At 42.5% G+C, this 23407-nt stretch overlaps 1 protein-coding gene across 1 annotated transcript in view; it reads right to left on the minus strand.

Moving 5' to 3' along the window:
- The window catches only part of GCN1 (GCN1 activator of EIF2AK4), a gene marked incomplete in the record, with an annotated part of 2100248 nt that overhangs the window by 505640 nt on the left and 1571201 nt on the right, over window positions 1–23407 (minus strand).

Here is a 23407-nt window from a genome sequence, read left to right on the forward strand (position 1 = left end):
TTGTTGACCGGGATAGTCCGACTGGATGCATGTCCATTGTCAGCGGGAGGCCTATCTATGTCCTTCTATTCTCATGTTGCAGTATTCTCACATGTGGGAGAGTACCACAGCTCAGCCAGATAGATGGGTGGAGGAAGAGGTAGCAGTCTCCAAGAAACCATGGAGGATGGCTTTAGCAAATCCTGCCCTAGCTCTGGAATTATCTAATTTATAATGTCTAGTGAAAGTATGGACAGAGGACCATGTATCTGGCTCTAGGATGGTGGCTGTATCAAGGCTTTTCAGGAATGCTCCTAAGGGGATGACAGCCCTGGTACAGTGGGCTCTCACAGTGTGGGGTAACTCTCTACCATGGAAGGAGTAGCAGAAATATATAGTTTTAGAGATCCAGGAGGATATGGTCTGTTTGGATACAATGCTCCCCAGGGCCCTTGGGTGAAAGGATGCAACAAGCTGGTTGGACTTTGATGTCCTTAGTCTTACCCAGGTAGAACTTTAGTTGCCTGTGAACATCTGGGAATGCAGCACCACTGTCATTCTGTGGTGAAGGAAGAAGGGTAAATGGATAGATGGTTAAGTGAGAGTTCATTGACCACTTATTTATTTTACATTTGTTGACCAGGACAGTCCAACTGGATTCATGTCCATTTTCACCGGAGGCCCGGGGAGAAAAGCTCCAAGATAAGCAGTTAAGATTACAGATGCAATATATATAGTGGTTACGTACTTAACAAGTTATACGAATTCCAAGGTTAGAGATACTCCCGGATGTAAGATTACAGATACACTATATACAGTAGTTACATTCTTAACAAGTTATACAAATTCCAAGGTTAGAGATACTCCCGGGGTGCAAGATTACAGATACAATATATACAGTGGTTACATACTTAACAAGTTATATGAATTCCAAAGTTAGATATCATCCTGGGTGTAAACCCAGATTAAGTAACACAACTAATCTAAATTATAGTTATTAACTCATAGTAGAGGACAGTTAGTCTGGTTTGATACATTGACATAGCCAGTTTAGTGTCAAATATTGTTCAAGTATTACCTTAAATAGACTCAGGGTGATAAGTAAAGTAATATCATCTGGGAGTGAATTCCAGGATCTACCTGCAGAGTTGGCAAAGAGAGAGTCACCAGCTGAGTTATTAGTTTTGAAAGTCTGAACTAGCAGTCTGTTAGAAGATCTTAGAGGTCTGGGATTGTTATAGGGGGTGATAATGTTTTTTAGTGCAGGAGTATTGTCCGGATTGTAAAGGATTTTATATGCCATAATCAATTGGTTACACTGGATCAAGCTGGGCAGTTCTAGCCACCCAAGCTAGTTTAGATTGATACGGTGGTGTGTCCTATAAGGCAGGCCAGTGACAAATCTGGCAATGTGGTTATAGCAGATAAGAAGGTTTGCTGAGGACAGACTTGTTTAAATTAGACAGTAAAGGGGATGCGTACAGAAGAGTTGAAAGTAGGTGAGAGCGAGCTATGGCAATTCTAGCAGGTGGGGTAAGAAGGCTTTTATCCTGTAAAGTGATCCTAGTTTTGTATTGATGGTTTGATTAACATACAGGTCGAATTTAAGATAGTTATCTATGATAACACCTAGTAGTTTTGTAGAGGTGTCTGGGGAGATTATAATGTCAATACTGGATTTTATGGTAAAGGTAAATGCAGTAGACCTATGAGTTGGTGAGAAAAGTAACAGTTGTTTTTTTTAGGATTTAAGATCAGACGACGACCAGAAAGCCAGTTTTCTAATACGTTGAAGGTATTCTGGGTAGCTGACCATAGTTCTGTCTGAGATGTGGCCAAGCAAATCAGGGTGGAGTGGTCAGCGTATTGTATACAGCTGACTTTTGGGATAACAGTATAAAGGTCATTGATGAAAATGGAACAAAAGGACACTAAGAACACTTTGGGCATGAAGGAAGGGTTAGTGTGAAGGAAGTATCTCATTTTCATAAGGCTAGGGTAAGTGGAGAGACCATGAGTGCTTGTAGCTCTGAGGCCCTTCTGGCTGAAGTAAGGGCTACAAGCAAGACAGCTTCCCAGGTGCAGATCTTAAATGTGGCAGAAGCTGCTGGTTCAAAAGGAGTAGTAAGAAATTCAAGTCCCAAGGAGGAGGGGATGGGTTTCCTTGGTGGTCTGATGTGAAGGACCCCCTTGAGAAAGAGCTTCACCTCTAACCTGGATAATAATTCTTTAAACTCTCTTCAATGGCTTGAACTTCCCCAGTTTCTGCTATCTTATCAATTTCATATGCTACACTCTATTCTTTATAAACCCTCCCTCTGTCCATCTCTATCTTCCTTGGTCTCCATCCCATCCCAGACCCTCCGTACTTCTAACCAACAACTACCTGATATCTACCACCCAAAAAGGTCAGTAGGCAAACTACTCCACAAACACTCCCTTGCCCATGCTTGGAACAAACTTCCCCATGACTTACGTTCAAATCTCCCACACCTCACACTTTAAAAATGAACTAAAAGCTTATTTTCTCAATTCCAGAACCTGCCCTTGCCATGACCCTACCTAGTCTTCCTTCCCTTTATGTACCCTCAAAAGGACCATACTTAGTACCTCATTACACCTCTCTCTCCAATGTGTCTACTATGCATTTGCACAATTTTATACAAACAAAAAATGTTCATTGTTGACCTATTGAACTTTATCGATGTAAAATTGTTACTTAGCTTCTTTTTAATGCAACTTTAACTTTATGCATGTATCCCAACATATGTGAATCGTTTTGCTATAACTGCTATTATATCAATATTGTTTAAAATTGTACTTGTTTTAAAATGTATTACTGCAGCTTTTCTCCTCGAGTCTCCACTGAAAATGGGCCACAAGCCCAATTGGACAAACCCGGTTAACAAATGTCAATAAATAAACAAACAAATAAATAAAATAAGGGTGGATAGAGGGTTAAACAGGCTGAGATAGCTGACAAATGGACTTTCACTGAAGAATATGAAAGTTCAGATTTTAGGAGCTCTCACAAATAGGACTATCCACATGAAAGGGGTCTAGTTGCCTTTGAAGACATCAGAGAACCTTTTCCGTTTGGAAAAATAAGATCTCCTAGTAGTAGGTTTCCTGGCCTCCTGCATGACAGATAGCATGTCCTCTGAGTAAAGGTGTCTAAAAGGGATCAAAGGTTAATCACCCATGGAGCAAGGCTGAGAGTTTTCAGGTGCGGGTGGATGAGCGATGCCTTCTGCTGTGTGAGTAGGTCCACCTTGTGAGTCAACTTGTGCTGACTGGCCCTGGCTAGTGACAAAAGAAAAGGTGACCAGTGCTGCTTTGGCCAATAGGGGGTCACCAGCAAGATTTTTGGTTTGTCCTGCTGAATTTTCAGCAGGACCTTCTGTATTAGGGTAAAGGGGGGAATGCATACAGGAACATCCCCCTCCAGGAAATTGAGAAGGCGTCCACTCTCCAAGCTTGTGGGGAGGGGGACCTTGAGCAGAATAGTTGTAGTGGTCTGTTCTGAGGGGAGGCAAACCAAGCTATCTGTGGTGTGCCCCACTGGTTGACTATGTCCAGGAAAAGACCTCTGTGTAACATCCATTTGTGATTTTGAGACAATCTGCTGACAGCATCTGCCTGATCATTCTGTAATGGGGTGTACACTGCCTGCAGTGTCACACTGGACTGAGTAGCCAACTCCCATGCTTGGTTGGCCAGTCTGCAGAGTAAGAAGGACCTTGCCCCCCCCCCCCCGCTTGTTGATGTACCACATTACTGTGGTGTTATCTATGAAGATTTTGAGGGGACCTGGATGTATGAGGGAAGGAATGCCTTCAGGGCTAGGAGAAGAGCTGTCATTTCCCTGACGATGTGTTTTCTTTGGAGGCAGGGCTCCCATTGGCCCTGCACCTTGAGTCCATTCATAGTGGCCCCCCCATCCCAGATCTGATGCATCTGTGTAAATCTGTTGAACTGGCGTGAGAGGCTGTAATGGAAGTCCTGGATTCAGGTGGCTTTGCTGAATTCACTACCTTAATTCTTTCTTTAGGCAGGAAAGAAAAGGCACCTGAAAGTCTAGTGGATGGGCGTGCTGGGGCCAAGCATTCTTCAAATATTATTGGAACTTCCTCAAGTGTAGCCTGGCAAGGGGCAACATGGGAAGAATGGCTGCCATCAGACCCAGTAGGTGAAGGAATTCTCTGGCTGAAATGCATCTCAAAATGAGAAGATCCTGAAAGAAGCCGGTCAAAGAAGTGACCTTTTCTGGTGGGAGAAGACCTTCATCAAATCCATCCTTATTTTGCAACCCAAGAAAAGTTGGTTTTGGGAAGGAGTCAGGGAGGATCTGAGTAGGTTGACTGTGAAGCCCAGGCTTCCTAGGAGGCAATTGGTGAATTGGAGGTGTCTTTGTAAGGTACTTGCTTCCTCTGTCTGGATGAGGTTGTCATCCAAGTATGGGAAGATCTGTATGCCTTTTGTTCTGCAGAAGGCTACTACTGGGGCCAGATACTTTGCAAACACCCTTGGTGCTGTAGATAAACCAAAGGGCAAGGCAGTAAACTGATAATGTGAGGATGGCACACCAAAATGCAGGGATTTGTGAAAATATGGTGGATAGAAATGTGAAGGTATGCCTCCTTCAGTCTAAAGTGGCCTCTAAAGACATTGGGTGTCAAGAGTGGAAGAAGGGTTTGAAGGGACAGCATGCAGAAAGGAATTTAGAAGAGATAGGTCCAGGATGGGTCCTCCAAGGTCAATCCTTTTGTGGGACTAGGAAGAGCCCGGAATAGAAGCCTTGACCACCTTGTCCAGGGGGGACCTGCTCTATTGTTCTTTGTAGGACCAAATCCTGAATGACTTGAGGTATGAGGTGGATTTGTTTTTTTAGAGGGAGGGGGATACCTTTTGGAGAAGGTTTTTCCTGCCAAGTCATACTCTTTTTCCACAACTGAAAGAACCCAGCTGTCTGAGGTGATTTAATGCCACAGGGGGAGACAGTGAAACAGGTGGGCAGAAAAGAGAAGGAGGAGGAGGTGGGTGTTTAGACAGTCATGCACTGTTAGGCCAGTCAGGAAAGGGCTGTCTTGCAGCTAGTCCTGGAGGATGGAAGTTTCCTAGCACCTTTCCTTGGCTTGGAGGTAGAGGGTGCAGAGGCCTTCCTGACAAGACTTGGCTTGGCGGGGTAGTTTCTATGAAATCTAGGAGCTGGGGAAAAGCGATGCTTGAGATCCTGCAGCTCCTTACTTTTCTTTTGCAGATTTTTAAACAGTTCTTCTGACTGCTTCCCAAAGAGGAACTTGTTGTCAAAAGGGGCATCCATTATTTTGTTTTTGAAATCATCTGGCAGGGACTGTAGCCTGAGCCAGGAGTACCTATGCAGAACTGAAGCAGATGCAGCTGACCTGGCTGATTCATCTGCAGCATCACAGCTGCATTTAATGGAATGCCTGGCAACTTGAGGTTTGGCATGGAGAAGAGCAGATTTGTGGCCTGGGAGACTAGGTCTAAGGCGTACTTGACCATATGAGGTTGGTAACTGATGGCTCTAAAGGCTAGTGTTGAAGAGGTACAAATCTTTCCCTAATCTGTCCATCACCTTACTATCTTTATCTGATGGCAGTAGGGAAGAGGAGGGAAGCCCTAATCTGTCCATCACCTTACTATCTTTATCTGATGGCAGTAGGGAAGAGGAGGGAAGCCCTAATCTGTCCATCACCTTACTATCTATCTGATGGCAGTAGGGAAGAGGAGGGAAGCCCTAATCTGTCCGTCGCCTTACTATCTTTATCTGATGGCAGTAGGGAAGAGGAGGGAAGCCCTAATCTGTCCATCACCTTACTATCTTTATCTGATGGCAGTAGGGAAGAGGAGGGAAGCCCTAATCTGTCCATCACCTTACTATCTATCTGATGGCAGTAGGGAAGAGGAGGGAAGCCCTAATCTGTCCATCGCCTTACTATCTTTATCTGATGGCAGTAGGGAAGAGGAGGGAAGCCCTAATCTGTCCATCACCTTACTATCTATCTGATGGCAGTAGGGAAGAGGAGGGAAGCCCTAATCTGTCCATCGCCTTACTATCTTTATCTGATGGCAGTAGGGAAGAGGAGGGAAGCCCTAATCTGTCCATCACCTTACTATCTATCTGATGGCAGTAGGGAAGAGGAGGGAAGCCCTAATCTGTCCATCGCCTTACTATCTATCTGATGGCAGTAGGGAAGAGGAGGGAAGCCCTAATCTGTCCATCGCCTTACTATCTTTATCTGATGGCAGTAGGGAAGAGGAGGGAAGCCCTAATCTGTCCATCGCCTTACTATCTTTATCTGATGGCAGTAGGGAAGAGGAGGGAAGCCCTAATCTGTCCATCGCCTTACTATCTTTATCTGATGGCAGTAGGGAAGAGCAATGTAAGCCCTAATCTGTCCATCACCTTACTATCTATCTGATGGCAGTAGGGAAGAGGAGGGAAGCCCTAATCTGTCCATCGCCTTACTATCTTTATCTGATGGCAGTAGGGAAGAGGAGGGAAGCCCTAATCTGTCCATCACCTTACTATCTTTATCTGATGGCAGTAGGGAAGAGGAGGGAAGCCCTAATCTGTCCATCGCCTTACTATCTATCTGATGGCAGTAGGGAAGAGGAGGGAAGCCCTAATCTGTCCATCGCCTTACTATCTTTATCTGATGGCAGTAGGGAATAGGAGGGAAGCCCTAATCTGTCCATCACCTTACTATCTTTATCTGATGGCAGTAGGGAAGAGGAGGGAAGCCCTAATCTGTCCATCACCTTACTATCTATCTGATGGCAGTAGGGAAGAGGAGGGAAGCCCTAATCTGTCCATCGCCTTACTATCTTTATCTGATGGCAGTAGGGAAGAGGAGGGAAGCACTAATCTGTCCATCGCCTTACTATCTTTATCTGATGGCAGTAGGGAAGAGGAGGGAAGCCCTAATCTGTCCATCGCCTTACTATCTTTATCTGATGGCAGTAGGGAAGAGGAGGGAAGCCCTAATCTGTCCATCACCTTACTATCTATCTGATGGCAGTAGGGAAGAGGAGGGAAGCCCTAATCTGTCCATCGCCTTACTATCTTTATCTGATGGCAGTAGGGAAGAGGAGGGAAGCCCTAATCTGTCCATCACCTTACTATCTATCTGATGGCAGTAGGGAAGAGGAGGGAAGCCCTAATCTGTCCATCACCTTACTATCTTTATCTGATGGCAGTAGGGAAGAGGAGGGAAGCTGCCTGGATTGTTTGTCTGCTGAGACAGCAATCATAGCTGGGTCTGCCATAGGTGGTTTAATGAGGAATTTAAAGTCATCAGGAACTTTGTAGAACATCTGTGTTTTTTTTGGGGCCAGTGGCTGAGATTCTTGAGTCTAGGAAGCAGAGGCAAAGGTGTCCAAGTATGCTAGTATAGCAGGAAGAATAGCAGAGGGTGAGGGGAATTCCAGCTACAGAAATTGTAATACCTCTTCTGCACCTCTATCATTTAAGTAGAATCCCAATTAAAATAGTCCATTTTGGAAATCGTTTCCCTAAAGGTTATGTCCTGAGGTGGGGAATACCCTTCCAAGTAATCTTCACCTGGGGAGCAGTATTCCAAGGGGACAGCCATTTGTGAGGCACAGGAGAGGGGTTCATCAGAAGAGGAGGAAGAATGTTCCTCATGTGTACGTGGAAGTGCCATAGGACCAGCAGAAACAGGCCTAGGGCTCAAGGTTGGAAGGGCAGGTGTTTGAAAAGCAGTAGGGTTCAAGGCCATGAAGGCCTGAAAAAGGGACAGTGAAAATGCCTGCCAGTCAGGCAAATCTTCTGCTGGGGGAGACAGATGCTTTGACTTCTGCTTCCATTTCAGAGTGGGAGTCTTGGGTCCTGGCTGAGTGGGCGAAGGACTAAAGTCTGATGTCAGCCTAGGAGTAGAAGTGTCTTCCTCGGTGACAGATGGTAACACTAGACGTTCGGGTGAACCTGGTTCCCCTCGATATCGGAGACCAATGTCGCTGGTACCTCTGCAGACGTGCAGGCTGATGATCTAAGGGTGGCTAACGAAGCGGTACCCACCAAAGTCACCGGACCTATCGGATGTTCCTTAGCCCCTAGAATGGAAGCTGGTGGGACATCCGTACTTGGAGGCACAGTATCTGGCCTAGCTATCTTGGCCTTCTTTTTTGGCAGTTCTACCATGACGGCTGGTTCCAGTTCAATACCAAAGGCAAGGCATTTCAGACACTAGTTTTTGACAAAAAGCTTATGAGCTGCGAGATGGCTGTGCAATGTTTTATGAACAAATGACTGGCATATGGAAAACACTTTGTAGTCATGGGACAGCCCTAAGCAAAACGAGCAGATGTCGTGGCTGTCTTTGTGTGGAATTTGCCGACCACACTTGCATTTTCCCTTCCTAGATGACATGGATGGAATCAGTTAGTTAAAAGGCTAAACAGCAACCTAAGCTTAGCAGAAAAAGGTAGAAAAGAATTCCCCAATGGAGTACTCATCTTTTTAGGAGTTACTAGCACAGAGCTGAACAAGCGAGCTGATGTTCGACTGTGGCAGAGAAGTTCTGAGGTCTGTGCATATGGATGTCACACAAAGCCCATCGTATATGGTCCCTGCGTGTGACATCCCACGTACCTTACAGCACTTAGGCTAAGCTTCTGTATATAAGCCGGACATTCGGGTCACCTCAGGAGGAGGATCCCACATGTGACAATACTGCAACATGAGAACAGAAGGACATCAAACCATAACTCTGTCTCGTTTGAAATAATGAGATTTTATACCCTCCTCAGGAGCAAAAAAACTAAAAATTTCTCCAAAGCAAACTACAGCTTAATAGGCGATGGTATAAAATGTTTCAGCTCCCTGCTAATAGAGCTAACAATAACAGCCACAGGAGTACACAAATGTCCTGTATAACTACCTAAATAACTGTATGGACTCAGCAGTACCTGATCAGATCAAAACCAGGTCCTCCTGAAAAAGACAGGCCATCCTGGTGGACCTCAAATATAAATAGGTTATATAGCAAAATGAAGAAACTGATGTCTAAGAACAAGAGGGAAGTCACTCAGCAGCAGAATACCCTCCACAGCTTGAACAAGCAAATCAGATACCTTGCAAAGTCCTCTAAGGGTAGTTACAAAGGTAAATTAGCTACCCTGGCCAAGGACAACCACAAGGCATTCTTTAGCTACGTCTGAAATCTAAATCTAAAAGGGAATGCCCAACTATGTGCCAAACTTACAGTGGACGGTACCTTTCATACTGAACCTGAGGAAACTGCCAACCTGCCAGATGACAGATTTGGCACAGACTTCACCCCCCTGTCCCCCACCAGCCATACCAAAAGCATAGCTGCACCAGTCCTCTACCTAGTATCCCCAAAGAGCAGGTCATATCCACAGCCTCCGAGGCCAAAAACACGGCCTCTGTGGGACAAAATAACATCCCAGGCTGTTTACTAAACAATTTAAAACAAGACCTTGTAGAACTGCTTGGCACTCTCTTTAACCTCAGCCTGAGCACTGGCTTTGTTCCAACAGAGTGGCGAACAGTAATCCTCTTACACAAAGGGGGTCCATCAACTGAACCTGGGAAATGTACACCCATAAACCTAACCAGCCTTATCTTCAAAGGCCATGAACATTATCAACAAGGACATACCTGACCTTTGAACTCTTGACCTGGTCCAGTTTGGCTTTAAGGGTAGATCATGCTTAATGAACCTGGGGGACTTCTTTGAGAATGTCACCAAAGCCCTGGATGAAGGCAAAACTGTACATACTGCCTAACTTGACCTAGCCAAATCTTTTGACACAACCCCCCACTCAGTTATCATTGAGAAACTCTCCCAGCTGGGGATTAACCCATACACATCACTAGATGGGTAACCAACTGACTCACCGACAGAATGCATAGTGTCAAAGTTTGGAATTCTACTTCTACCAGCAGACCAATTACTGGTGGCATACCACAAGGATCTGTGCTGGGCCCCCTACTGTTTGGAATCTATTTCTCGAAAGTCCAAGTGAAAGCAGATGGCCTGTGGCTTACCAAGTTCGCTGACAATAGCAAACCGGGTGCAATCACTGAATCGCCAAACAATGTTAACATATAAAAAAGGGGCTAACATCTCATACAAATGACTGGTGCCAAAGCCATGGGCTAAAACTAAATGCAAAAAAGTACATTACTACCCACTTTGGCAAACAGGAAGTCACTGCAAACTACAATATTGACAGCACTCCCCCCTCAGCTCAAATCCAGTGGTGCAAGATTTGGGAACACAGGTTGACAGCAATCTAAACTTCGATCACCATGTGCCCACAGTGGTAAGGAAAGCCTTCTATGTTGCACATCTCATAAGTAAGGGCATCACATCCAAGACTAAGAATGTAATAACACCTCTGTACTCGACCATCAGACCACTAAGGCCAAACACTCCCTTTTGCATGTATCTCACCTGACACCTGCAGCACCTGGAGAGACCACAGAGGTTTTTCACCAAGAAAATTCAGAGCCTCCAAAACATGACCTACATGGAAAGACTGAAAGTCCAGGTCAGTGTACTCTGTATCCTACAGGCTGCAGACAGGGGATTTGTGCCTGGCCTACAGAACAGTGTCTGACCCTGCCCTAATGGAAATGTTGCACATCCACAGGGAACCAAATAAGACTATTAAAATATACACATACACCACATATTATATATATATATATATATATATATATATATATATATATATATAGACAGATATATATATATATATATACAGACAGATATATATACAGACAGATATATATATATATATATATATATATATATATATATATATACAGACAGATATATATATATATATATATATATATATATACACACACACACACATATATATACACCACTACCAGTATCCCAGAAAGGGAATATGTCATGAGTTATGCTTTGTGAGTAAGAACAAGACAACGACTATTAAAAATGTATGTAAAATGAAATAAAACCGAACTAAATATAGTTGAACTAAAATTAAACTAAAGACAGTATTGAAATATAAATAAAATGAAACTCAAATATATATTTCTTTTTTAATAGTCTTGTCCAGCTCCGACTCACAAAACATACTTCATGATAGATTCCCTTTCTGAGATACACAGGTGATGCTGTTGTTGCAGACAAAGCTCGTTTTATTTATATGGTTCAACTTTAATTTTAGTTGAATTTCATTTTATCTGTATTTCAATTTTTACCCTACACACAATGAAAAACGGAGAAGAAAGCATTCCTGATGAAGGGTACGAAAGTGCAGCAGAGACTGTTCAGTCTACAAGAGACTTTTGTAGAACAGAGGATTGTCTGTTACAGTCTGACCCACACACTGTTTATAACAAAGTTTTTCCACTATTTACTCAAGGCAAACTTCTCAAGTAATCTGGCTTTTAGAAAACTGTCTATAATGCATGGTTTAAACTTTGCAATAACTAAATGGGAAACTCCCAGGTAAACAGCCAAGAGTAACGTCACAAAGTTTTCAATAAAAGCGAACGTCCACAACATACCTCCATGCATCTTGATTGCCTATAACCCTGGAGACCCCCCCCCCATCTTTTACAGTATATAAGCTCACTCTCCGAAAGATAAAACATAGAGCAGTGCTTGAATGTCGTCTTCTTGAAAATCAATAAAGTATCTTAAAGCTCTACATCTGCGTATTTTTTGACAGCCTAGACTCCACCATAGAAACGTTCCTAAAACTTTTTTCACAGATGAGAAACTCCAGGTGAAACAAAAAGCTGCTCCGAATGATAGACCTTTCCACCAACGAAGACCATCGAAAGAACAACTAGCATAGCTGGACAGCTGGTCCCATACTCTTAAGGAAAGTACTGTTGTATAAGAACTTACCATAACATGATGTGACGTCGGGCAAAGGACTGATACCCTCCTGTCCTTCCACCAAAAAAAAACTCTGAGGACTCCGGCTTGGACTCTAGGCCTTCACTAGCCTCGGGAGGTAAGGCTGGAGTGGAGGGCACAAAGCTGGTTTGGGCCTAATCTTTTTGGTCTTCTTGACTGGAGGCTCGCCCGAGTGTTCAGACATCGGGTCCATCCTAGAAGCTAAACATTTTAGTCTCTGATTCTCAAGATATATTTTTAAGGCTGCTAGATGGCTTCTTAGGGTCTTGGGGACAAATGCCTGACAAAAACTACAGGTGGTATGGTTGTGTTCATGGGCCTAGGCAGAAGAGGCAGAGCTCATGTGAAGCCTTATGTGGAATTTGTCTTCCACACCTACATTTGCCCTTCCTACCTGACATGTAACCCAAAACAGTAGCAAATAAAACAGAATACCCCTCAGGAGTACTTCTCTGAAGTCGGATGTAGGAAAACGCTTCTACTGAAAAAGCGATGAATGGAGCTGGCAGTCACACAGGCAGCAAAGAAGTTCTGAGGAAGGTGCGTGCTGATGTCCACTTTATACCCAACATCCATTTACGACTGGCATCCGGGAGAGAGGTGCACAACATCACACGTACCCTAGCGGTAGCATTTAATTTCTGTATAATGGCCGGACAGAACGAGAGTTCACCAGAGGCAAACTCCCTGATGTCATGAATACAGCAGCATATGAACAGAAGGGCATCTACCTGCCCACTCTCCTTTTATACATTAAATAAAGCAAAATAAAAAAACTAGACTAAATTAAACCTTGTTCCCACAGGTACATCAAAGCAGAGGGACCAATGAAAGCCTGATACACCAGAGCTTTCACAGGACTCTGTTCACAAGACCTCCACGATACAACCTCCCCGATGTGGCCCTACACAGGGGGTAAGTGAGAATATCTGAATTAGCTAGCGTGTTCCCCCCATCAACAGAGGGGCCATTCTCACAAGATGGGCTACAGCTTATGATCTGACTCTGATTTCTACTGGTCCCATTCAGGACACAGCCTATAAGCACACCTAATCCAATAAAAGAGAATATGGAGAACTCCTGGTTCAGAAGTTGCACCACCACACCCGAACTGAGACTAGAAGACAATGTCTACTGGTCCCATTCAGGACACAGCCTATCAGCACACCTAACCCAATAAAGGAGAATATGGAGAACTCCTGGTTCAGAAGCTGCACCACCACACCTGAACTGAGACTAGAAGACAATGCACACCAGAGCGAACAGGACCAACCCACAAATGACCAACTATGGCAACTTGAAAACAGTTTAAAAGACTGTATATGCCTCAAATTAGATGAGACTTACCTAACATATTGCAGAAACAAAAACCTCATCCTCAAAGGATTACAATCAAAAAAGCAACCAGTCATCAAGAACCTGAACAAAAACCTACAGACCCAGTGGAATTCCATACTACACGAAACCAGCCTGACTCATAGACCTCCTGCTCATTCACAATAAGGAGCAACAAAGGGAAACTACCGCTATCAGGACACACGAGGACATTTGCAGTAAAGTTACAGACCACAAAGACACCTTTTAGGCAATACAAAAGGAAATCTCCACATTTGAAAACAGAATTAGAGACTGGGAAAAATCAAGAAACTTAAGAGACATCTCCCACAGCCAAGACCTACTCAGATCAACATCAGCAATTCAAGAACCACAAACCAAAACAAGAAAAGAACCGCATGTTTTTCCAGGGGCCCAGACACACTAGCACCAGACCTAAGGGACCAAGGCAACCCAGGAACCTCCAACAAGGGGCTGCAGAACCACAAAGACTGACACAGACAAATGACCCCCACAGGAACACCACCAACAGGCCGGACTAAACTAAGCAATGAATGGACAACACCCTGAAGACTACCGAAAGACGGCACTCCATTCCCACAAGGAACGCACACCCAGGAACAATATCAACCCCCGGCGTTGGAATCACCCAAGACCCAGTACCAACACAGGAACAGGACATGGCAGGGCAAACAGTATTTGAGGCACCTTTGGCACCCAGTAGAGCAAGACCCATCAATATGGAGGACCTGCAACAAAACCACCAAAAGAAACTGGCAATCATCTGGAACCACTCACAGAAGTCAAACCCGGCACACTAAGGAAAGGCCTCACATTCGTGCCACAACAATGGGTTGATCTGTTTTACATTATAATTGACCTAAGAATATTCACCAGGAGACTCCAACTACAACTGTATTTCCATAACCACAGAACAAAGGACACACCAAGTTCAACACCAACAGAGTCAGATTGGCAAACTGGACGAAACTGACCAATTTCTGCTCACCTCCAACCAAGTCATTACCTCATTTCAAGAAAGATATGAGGTTGACCTCAGAAAGCCATTGACCCCCCCCCCCCCATCAGCAAACAGGAAGCAGAGGTCCTTAAGTCACTAAGCAGAGAAAAATCAAGACGGGTGATGAAAGCTGACATGGGAGGGGGCATCCTCATAACAGACACAGATACATACAACATGAAGTTGGAAAGGATGCTAGAAGACAAAAGGTTCTATGAACCCACTGACCTAGACCACACAAACAGCATACGAGTACATCACCATCAGCCTGGAAGACCTCTACCAAGAGGGAATCATTAGTGAAAAGCTAACAGAGTTCCTGACAGTGCCGTTCTTGAGATTCTCTCAATTTTTTGGGATCCACAAGCCCCACTAAAACCTACTGGACCCCCTACAGACCAGAGGTTGCCAGCAGTGGAGCCATTACCGAACCCATGTCAATTTATCTTGAATTTAAAATTAAACCACCCGCTAAAAGCAATTCCTCTCCTTTATAATGGATTCAATGGACCTCCTGAACAAGATTAAAGACCACCATCGAACCATATTCTTTCTTAGTTACCATCAACGTAGTCTCTCTATATACAGTTCTACCCCACAGCTACTGCATCGATGCAGTCATTGAATGCTTTCAGCAAGTTCTTGCCACCCTACTAGGAGAGATGAAAGTTCTGAGAAGGCTCTTTTACAATCTGCTAGGCAAAAACTTCTTTAGATCCAATGGGAAATTTTACAAGCAATCTACCAGCATCACTATGGCTGCAGCAATGGCACCCAGTCTCACAAATACACCCCTGAGGAAATGGGAGAAGGACACTATCTACAATTCTTCATTTTACCAACACATGGGATGCTATTTCCACTTTACAGATGACGTTTTTCTGGTCTGAAACTGCGACTGCGAACAGCTTGAACAATTCCTGGCATACATCAACAGATCCACTCCATTCCTACGCTTCACATCTAAGATCAGCCTGGATAAAGTGGAATTTCTGGACCTACTTGTCAGTTAGGCCCCTGACTAACACGGACTAACACACAACTTATACCGCAAAACTACAAGGGTCAACCTACTGTTACATGCCAGCAGCATGCATCCCTACAGACTCGAGAAAAACGTTGTGAAATCCTACGGCTTAAGGATAGCGAGAGTCTCAAAAGAAATTGATAATTTCATTTGGAATTCTTGCTGAAGGGTTAGAATATCAGATAGGGGCTTGACAAAACCAGACTGCTGCAAGTCAATTCTAATGAGATTTTTTGATACCACAGTTTAATTTCGTCAGTTATAATACATTTTATGGCTTTGCAGTTGAAGTTCGACTAGGCTGGTGGGTCTAGAATTACAGGGGTTAGTGGAAGGGTCTCCCTTATGAACTGGCATCACCAATGTGGTGCACCAAACTTCAGGGACAAACAATGTAGCTAAACTTAGCTTAAACAACTTGAGGAGTGGTTCTACCTGGCCAAGTTAGTACTGTTTATTAAACAACCAGATATACCACCAGGCAACAAGCACTTTTAGCCTTAGGAGACATCTTTAGTACATGTTGCTTTGTGGGGAGGTTTAAGAAACTCAAGGATATGCGGACTTTAGAAAGACATCTCTGGGGTAAAATTAAGACCGTATTTGCTTGCTAATGGCAAGGTCCTGTGGGTCCAAGCCATGGTACTATTTTGAGTAAGTTCAGAGCAATGTAGGGTAGGTTTTACTTATTACTTGTCCAACATAGCTAATGAAGGAGCTATAATTATTTTTAGCTTCAGATGCGAACCTCTATTTATGAGCTACTTTTTAGTAGGCCTAAAAGTATCTTTATGGTACTACCTATGAGACAATGCTTTTTGGATCTATGGTACAATTTAAGGAGTTTTTTTTTCTTTTACTGTAAAGCTTATTTATGTTGCAGGACCACCAAGGAAGTTTTTGAATTTTCAGCATGGTATTCAGTCACTGTGTGAACATGTTATGAGTATCCATGATTGCAGCTAAGATATGATGCACAGAGGTCACTTCAATTAACGAGCGAGGACAGTGAACAGGCATAAGCAAGTGAAGCCATAATGAGATGTAAACATAGACAGTAAACATAACTTTAAAAACCTTCTTCAGACCTACTTAACTAACACCTGTAAGTGCACCTGTTCAGACCCAGGAATAGGCCATACGTCATACAGTTTATCCTACATGTGACATGGGTTGTTTCATATATCCTGTAGTCAATACATTCAAAAGCTTGTTTTTTTCCAATTGTCAAGTACTCACTTGATCTAACATTGATACCATAAGGTAGTGAAGGAACTTTTGTCTCTTATTTATGTTGTCCCTAATTTTTTACTACGTTTAAACATTTCTGCTACACACGTTGCATTTCAGTATGTTAAAATTCTTTTTTCTTACACAATATACATGATTAATATTAAGCACATTCGCAATGTATTCTATTATTCTTGTATTGTTCATGTTTAATCTTTGTACTGTTTTACTATGTACTGTCTTAGTAATCTTGTTTTGTCTGGAGCTTTTCTCCCCAGGCTTCCGCTGAAAATGGGCAACTCGCCCAGTCGGACTCTCCTGGCAAAAAATTTAAAATAAATAGAATAAATAAATGAGAAATTATGTACAACTGTATATGCTAATGAAGTGTTCTTTTGCCCATTTGTGATCCACAGTCAAATTTTTGTGCTGTCTGCAGATTCATTATAAAAAGCAGAGCTGTGCCTATTCTATCTACTTTGCAATCCACAAAACTGCTGTCACTTAACACTGGCTTATCTGTTTCAGTTGATGACCCTGTAAAAATTATTTCAGTTGTCCTTTCTCAGACTTGATGCCTTGTGTACCGGTCGTCCTCTGAAAAAAGTTGAGACACAGCCTCCATAATTATATACATGCAGTGTGCAGCCAAGTAAAGTTGTGCTTCAGTACTGTTTGTACTACTGTTATTCACAATAGCAAAGAAAGCAGTCCGTTACCAAATGTGTCCTTTTCCTTAGCCTCTACCACTTCCTTGTAATCATATTACTGTCAATTTGTATTTATCAGTGATACTCCAGAATCTCCCAGTACACATCTTGAGCCAACAAAACATCCTTTCCACTTCAGTACTTCTGAATTAAATCGCTGCACTTCTACCAAGTGTGCACAGTCAGCAAACACCACCAAAGTAAATGATGTTCTTTCCGATCACTAATCATTTCCACTGCTGCTTTAATAATTTTTTCATTTACAAATGACAGCTTCCAGCATTCCCCAAAGCCACTGTAATATACCCATTACATGAATAAAACATTTCTTGAAGGGAATTCAGTAATATTACTATCACCTTGAATGGATTTACATTAATTTCCAGTATTTCTATTTTTTTCTTACTTTAAAATGTTTGCAGTTTCATAAGTAATTGGTCAGCTAACTCAAGTAATCTCAAGGTAATATTGCACTGTTAATCACTTGTGCAAGTTCAGGGTACTTTATACGTTTTGTATGCAAACGATGCCCTTTTGCATTTTTCTTTATAAATTGCAGTAATATGCGAATGTGTACAGCATCTTATGTGAGTTAACACTCATCTTTAGGTACTTTACACTTGTGATGTAGGAATGGGTGTTTATCAAAATGCCTGCATATTTCCTTAGTGTGAATACCCTCTGCTGACTGTATTTGCATACAGATGCAGCTCTGCTCTTCACGGATTACCACTACTAAAGTCTAAACCCAGGACTATGAATACTGTTGTCCCTTTATATTTTTGCTCTGCCAGTTCCAGACATTTATCTAAATGGGCACAGAATGTCTTTGTGAAGCTAACTACTGTGTTATGGACAGAGCTAATTCTGCCATGGTGAATCTTGAAACCACAACACAGAATTTTATGAGGCTGGTACATCTGAAATCCTTGAATATGAAGATATAAAATTCAGAGGCTTTGGAGCTTTTGTAGGCAAGTGTCACCATCTTATGGTCTGACTTCATTTACAGTGACCTCCCCCAAAACAGCCAAAAGCCATGGCAGTATCCGTCCCAAGGATATAAATAAGCAGTCCTTTGATGAGCCATAAATCCAGGTAAAGGAATATAAAGTTATTTTACAGCAAGCCCTCTACATCAATGGGGCCACTACTTCGATAAACACTTCAGAACAGGGCAAACCAAGTAGCAACACGCTATACTGAAATTTACCCCAAAAAAGTGCATCAAATGACCTTCCTATGCGGACCAAAACAATGACACTAAAGGTGTCCATGTCCAGTGAAACCCCCAAGTATCCTGTGGAGGCATAGCCCCAACCCATTCTCTGAAATCCAACATTCCTTCCCACCTATCTAAAAGGCTTCTTTCTTATTCCAAATTTATGTCACAATTTACAACACAGCTCCTCAAACAAGCCAAATGCAAGTACCTTCCTAATCCTCCCCCCACATACAGGTCAGTAATACCTTTTCTCTTAAGCTGATACAGGGCCTAATAAAACCCAACCTTACTCTCTCTTCTATCCACTCTCACCTACTCTTCCACAACTGAATGTCCGTATATGCTTCTGACTTGGGTCTGTACACATTGTATACAACTCCTCTGTTGAGCATATCTGCAAATTTTGTTTAAACACAATTAACTCATTGTGCACTTATGACCATGTTTTCTTGGGCTGCCTCAGAAACGGATCAAATGGACAAGGGCACTACCCCAGTAAACAAATAAATGACTAAGATCCAGGATAAATGAAGCCCTCTTTTCCCTCCACAACCAAGAGGTAATAGACTATTTATTTGACATTTGTTTACCAGGAAAGTTTAGCTGGGTCAGAGGTACCCATGTTCAGTGGGGGTCCGGGGACAAAAGTTCCAGTGCTATTACAGAGATTTAATCAAAGACATAACACAATCTAAAACAAGCATAGTAACAGATAAACAGAGACACAAACAGAAAACGGTGCATCAAGCTGCAGGCACGATTACACATCAGTAGACTAAGACTGGAAGTTGTTTAGATACAAGGATAAGTAAGGACGTTGTGTGAGAAGGATTAAAGTGGTAGTAATGGTGGGGGGTCAGTAAGGACGTTGTGTGAGGAGAAGGATTAAAGTGGTAGTAATGGCAGGGGGGGGCACTGGATATGAAAGAGCAATAAGGAGTACTGGACAGAGGTAGCAAAGGTAACAGAAAAGAAGAACAAGAAGGTAAGAGTAGCAAACGCAAGACAAGATGAGAATATAATAAATGACTGAAGAAGGAATATAATAAATGACTGAAGAAGGAATATAATAAATGACTGAAGAAGGAATATAACAAATGACTGAAGAAGGAATATAATAAATGACTGAAGAAGGAATATAACAAATGACTGAAGAAGGAATATAATAAATGACTGAAGAAGGAATATAATAAATGACTGAAGAAGGAATATAATAAATGACTGAAGAAGGAATATAATAAATGACTGAAGAAGGAATATAATAAATGACTGAAGAAGGAATATAATAAATGACTGAAGAAGGAATATAATAAATGACTGAAGAAGGAATATAACAAATGACTGAAGAAGGAATATAATAAATGACTGAAGAAGGAATATAACAAATGACTGAAGAAGGAATATAATAAATGACTGAAGAAGGAATATAATAAATGACTGAAGAAGGAATATAATAAATGACTGAAGAAGGAATATAATAAATGACTGAAGAAGGAATATAATAAATGACTGAAGAAGGAATATAATAAATGACTGAAGAAGGAATATAATAAATGACTGAAGAAGGAATATAATAAATGACTGAAGAAGGAATATAATAAATGACTGAAGAAGGAATATAATAAATGATTGAAGAAGGAATATAATAAATGACTGAAGAAGGAATATAATAAATGACTGAAGAAGGAATATAATAAATGATTGAAGAAGGAAATGGGAGCAGGATGGGATTCTAATTTCAGCAGGGATGTGAGCAGGAGCAGTTCCAGGATTTTGACAGGTATTCTTTTAAGTTGTGTTTAATGGTTTAAGGATTTCAATTAGCTCATTATTAGATGGCCCCTTGGGTCTCGATCCAGAAGAGAAGCAGCCTCTCCAAATACCTAAGCTGTACAGCCATGGCATGTCCAGGAGCTCAGCTGAGATGGCTAGGACTCCAAGCTTACTTTTTCTCATGGGTAATCAAAGAGTTTGAAGGTGCAGCTTTCCATGACCACAGTGAGCACATACCACTCCTTTCTGATGGTTCTCCAAGATGAGGCAAAATAAAAGATATATAAATCAAAAATGCAAATGTTGGACCAGTGCAGTCATATTCCTGATTAACATGGCTGGTAGGACATGGCAAGACCCTATCAACACTTAACAGCTCTTTTCAGTTTGCACAAGGTTTCTTTGTGGTGGCTGGCTGTGCCTAACATGTGGGTAGTCTAAATGGGTTATAAAGGCTCTCACAGTAGTGAAAGTTTATTTTTTCATTTCATGAAGTCATCACTCAGGTCCTGCACATGTTGGATGAGGAGGAACTCCCCTCAAAGGCAGTCCACAATGACTGAAGAGGACATCTCTTCAGAAAAGAGCAGTCATAAACGGCTGTAGGGGACGTCTCTTTGGAAGAAAACAGTCCAAAATGGCTGAAGAGCACTTCCATTCAGAAAGGGCAGTCAAAATGGCCTGCTACAGCCAATCTTTGAGGGAGGACAGACTCAGCCAGATCATCCTAAGCAGGCATATTTCACAGCCAAACTATGTGCTGGCTCATGCAGGATGTCACACATAAGGTCCAAGCTCCTTCTAAAGCCTAGACTTAGGAATGGCTGAAATATCTTTTTCCAGCCCCTGATCTACTAGCACGAATTTGAGTCTTGATAGTTGACACAGACAGCTGATGGGTAAAAGGCCCAACATTCAATAACAGAGAATATTCCTCACTCTAGACAACACTGTCCAAAGCTCTGAAGTCCATCTCTGCTGGCATGTGTTGTGGTAACTGCTGGACTGAAGGAATATGCAAGAATGCACTCAAGTATGCTTCATCAGATTTCCATTCCACTCAGCATTGAACAGGTACAGCAGATGTCATCTCACCAGACAAGGAAACAGTTTCAGGACACTTCCAGTCTGCATATGTGGAACTCTTAATCACAAGTTCCAAAAAGGTGGGCAGACCCACCACCATTTTTTCCCAGTAGACCTTTTGAGGTATTCTGGGGGAAATGCAGAAGAATGGGGTCCTTTAGTTATGGACAGCTTCAAAAACCTTTTCTCAGAAGGGGAAGGGGGAGAGCTCTCATTAATGCACTTCAAAGATGACTTCTGTGTCCTCTGCATTTTCCTCAATTAGCAAGAGGTTAGGGAGACCATGATCCCCACCTCAGATCTGGACTGGGTGCAATGTGCAAGTCCGGCATGTATGAAGTCAAACGTGTGATAAAAAATGATAAAAAGTGTTGGACGTTGCATTGTGCCAAAGTATTAATACTGGGGAATGATGACATGGGGCTTTTTATGTCCCGCACTAGACCAAATACCTGAAGGATGCATACTTCTGAACAAACGGGTCCTACCAGACTTTGCACTTTCTGAATTCTACAGTCTGAGCAGTGGATGTAGTGAATCCCAGTACCTCTGGGCCATCATGCCCTTCGGGATGCAAAGGGATAAAGGGAGAGAACAGTCCTTTTGCCAGACTGTCACCACCAAGCCACAACCAGGGAATTCAAAGACCCACTTTCTGTGAACAAACCAGTCATGAAAACCCTTCAGCCATTCCACAGGAGGCTGGGCAGTGCCCACTCTAACCTTTCCAGGGTTTCTCATGGGCTGGGAAAGAGAAGGACAAGCTGATGCTTAAGCCTCTGCTGCACAAGGCACCAAGATGATAAATCGGGGATTGGAAGGTAATCTCTCAAGGATGTACCCACATGCGGGGAAGGTCTGACTCGTTTGTCCATGGTTCCCATAATCTTCTAATGGTTCTGAGGTAAAGGAATGGTACTCCACAAGGGGAACATCCTACCAGTCTCATAGCTGGGCACCATGAACTGCTGTCTTTCTCTGACAAGCAAGGTTAAGTTAAGAGCTTCTCTATTCTGATGAAAAATTGGCAGTTATGAAGTAACTCAATTTTTTTTCAAGTAACAACATGAGTGCAGGTTTTAGACTGTATACTGACTCTTACATGAGCACAAAGATGACTTAGCTGTTGTAGAATTTAAATGTAGACAGTTCTCCACAATATGCATGAGGACAGAGTTCCAAACTAAGTAGCACAAAAGCAAAGAAAGGCATTGGGAGGCTAGATGTGTTCTTGGAGTGTAAACCATGACATCAAATATGTGCTGGAAAAGGGAGCTTGTGCTCCAGACTGCAGAAGCCTCACAGATAAAACACAAGAACTGGGGAGAACAGAAGTATGACCTCAACAGCAGACCTACCACTGAGGCTCCCTCTGAAAGTCCAATCGTAACTTTGTAGTATGATGGTGAAAACATTGAAGAATATCCCTCTCAAGTAAAGGAAGCACCCTACATAGCTCATTTTATACAAACTTAGGAAAAGAAATTTCAGGGTGGCTATTATAAGCAGGCATACACAGAAGGCTTGGTCATTTGTCCAGTTCTATGAGCAAGAGGCTAAAATGATGATGTTTAAGTCTAAGCATGGGAAAGGACTTGTGCAAAGAATTACATATCTACCAAGCCACTGGACTACCATCAAAAGACTCACAAAAGCAAAACTGCTGAGAAGCAGACTTTGGCCATCACATGGAACATAATATCTAATAAGTAAAATCAAACAATCCTAGATGGTAGACATCCTTCGGAAAAAGCAGCTAAATGGCGACTATGCCACTGTCCCAAAAAAATATCTGATTTAATATGTCGGCAACAGGAAGGTTGCAAAATGAAAAGAAAAAATAAAGTTGCAAGCGACTGCACTGTTAGGGGAGTCTAACATGCTGAAACGTCTACAAAATCCTCTGCTTTCTCATTCTCTCTACTGCCGTGTCTTTAGAGAGTCATCAGAAAATTCATTACTGACAGAAACCATGTCCAAGTTTTCTTGTTCTCAGAAACATGTCCAGTTAAAGCTCCTGAAGTTCTGCACAAAGACCTCAATTTAGCAAGTACCCCAAGGTCAAAGGATAAAAGCTTTGTACAGGAAACAATGTATCTGAAA

Source organism: Protopterus annectens, chromosome 4.part0 (assembly GCF_019279795.1).
Source record: "Protopterus annectens isolate FY-2018-M chromosome 4.part0, PAN1.0, whole genome shotgun sequence".
NCBI lineage: Eukaryota > Metazoa > Chordata > Ceratodontiformes > Protopteridae > Protopterus > Protopterus annectens.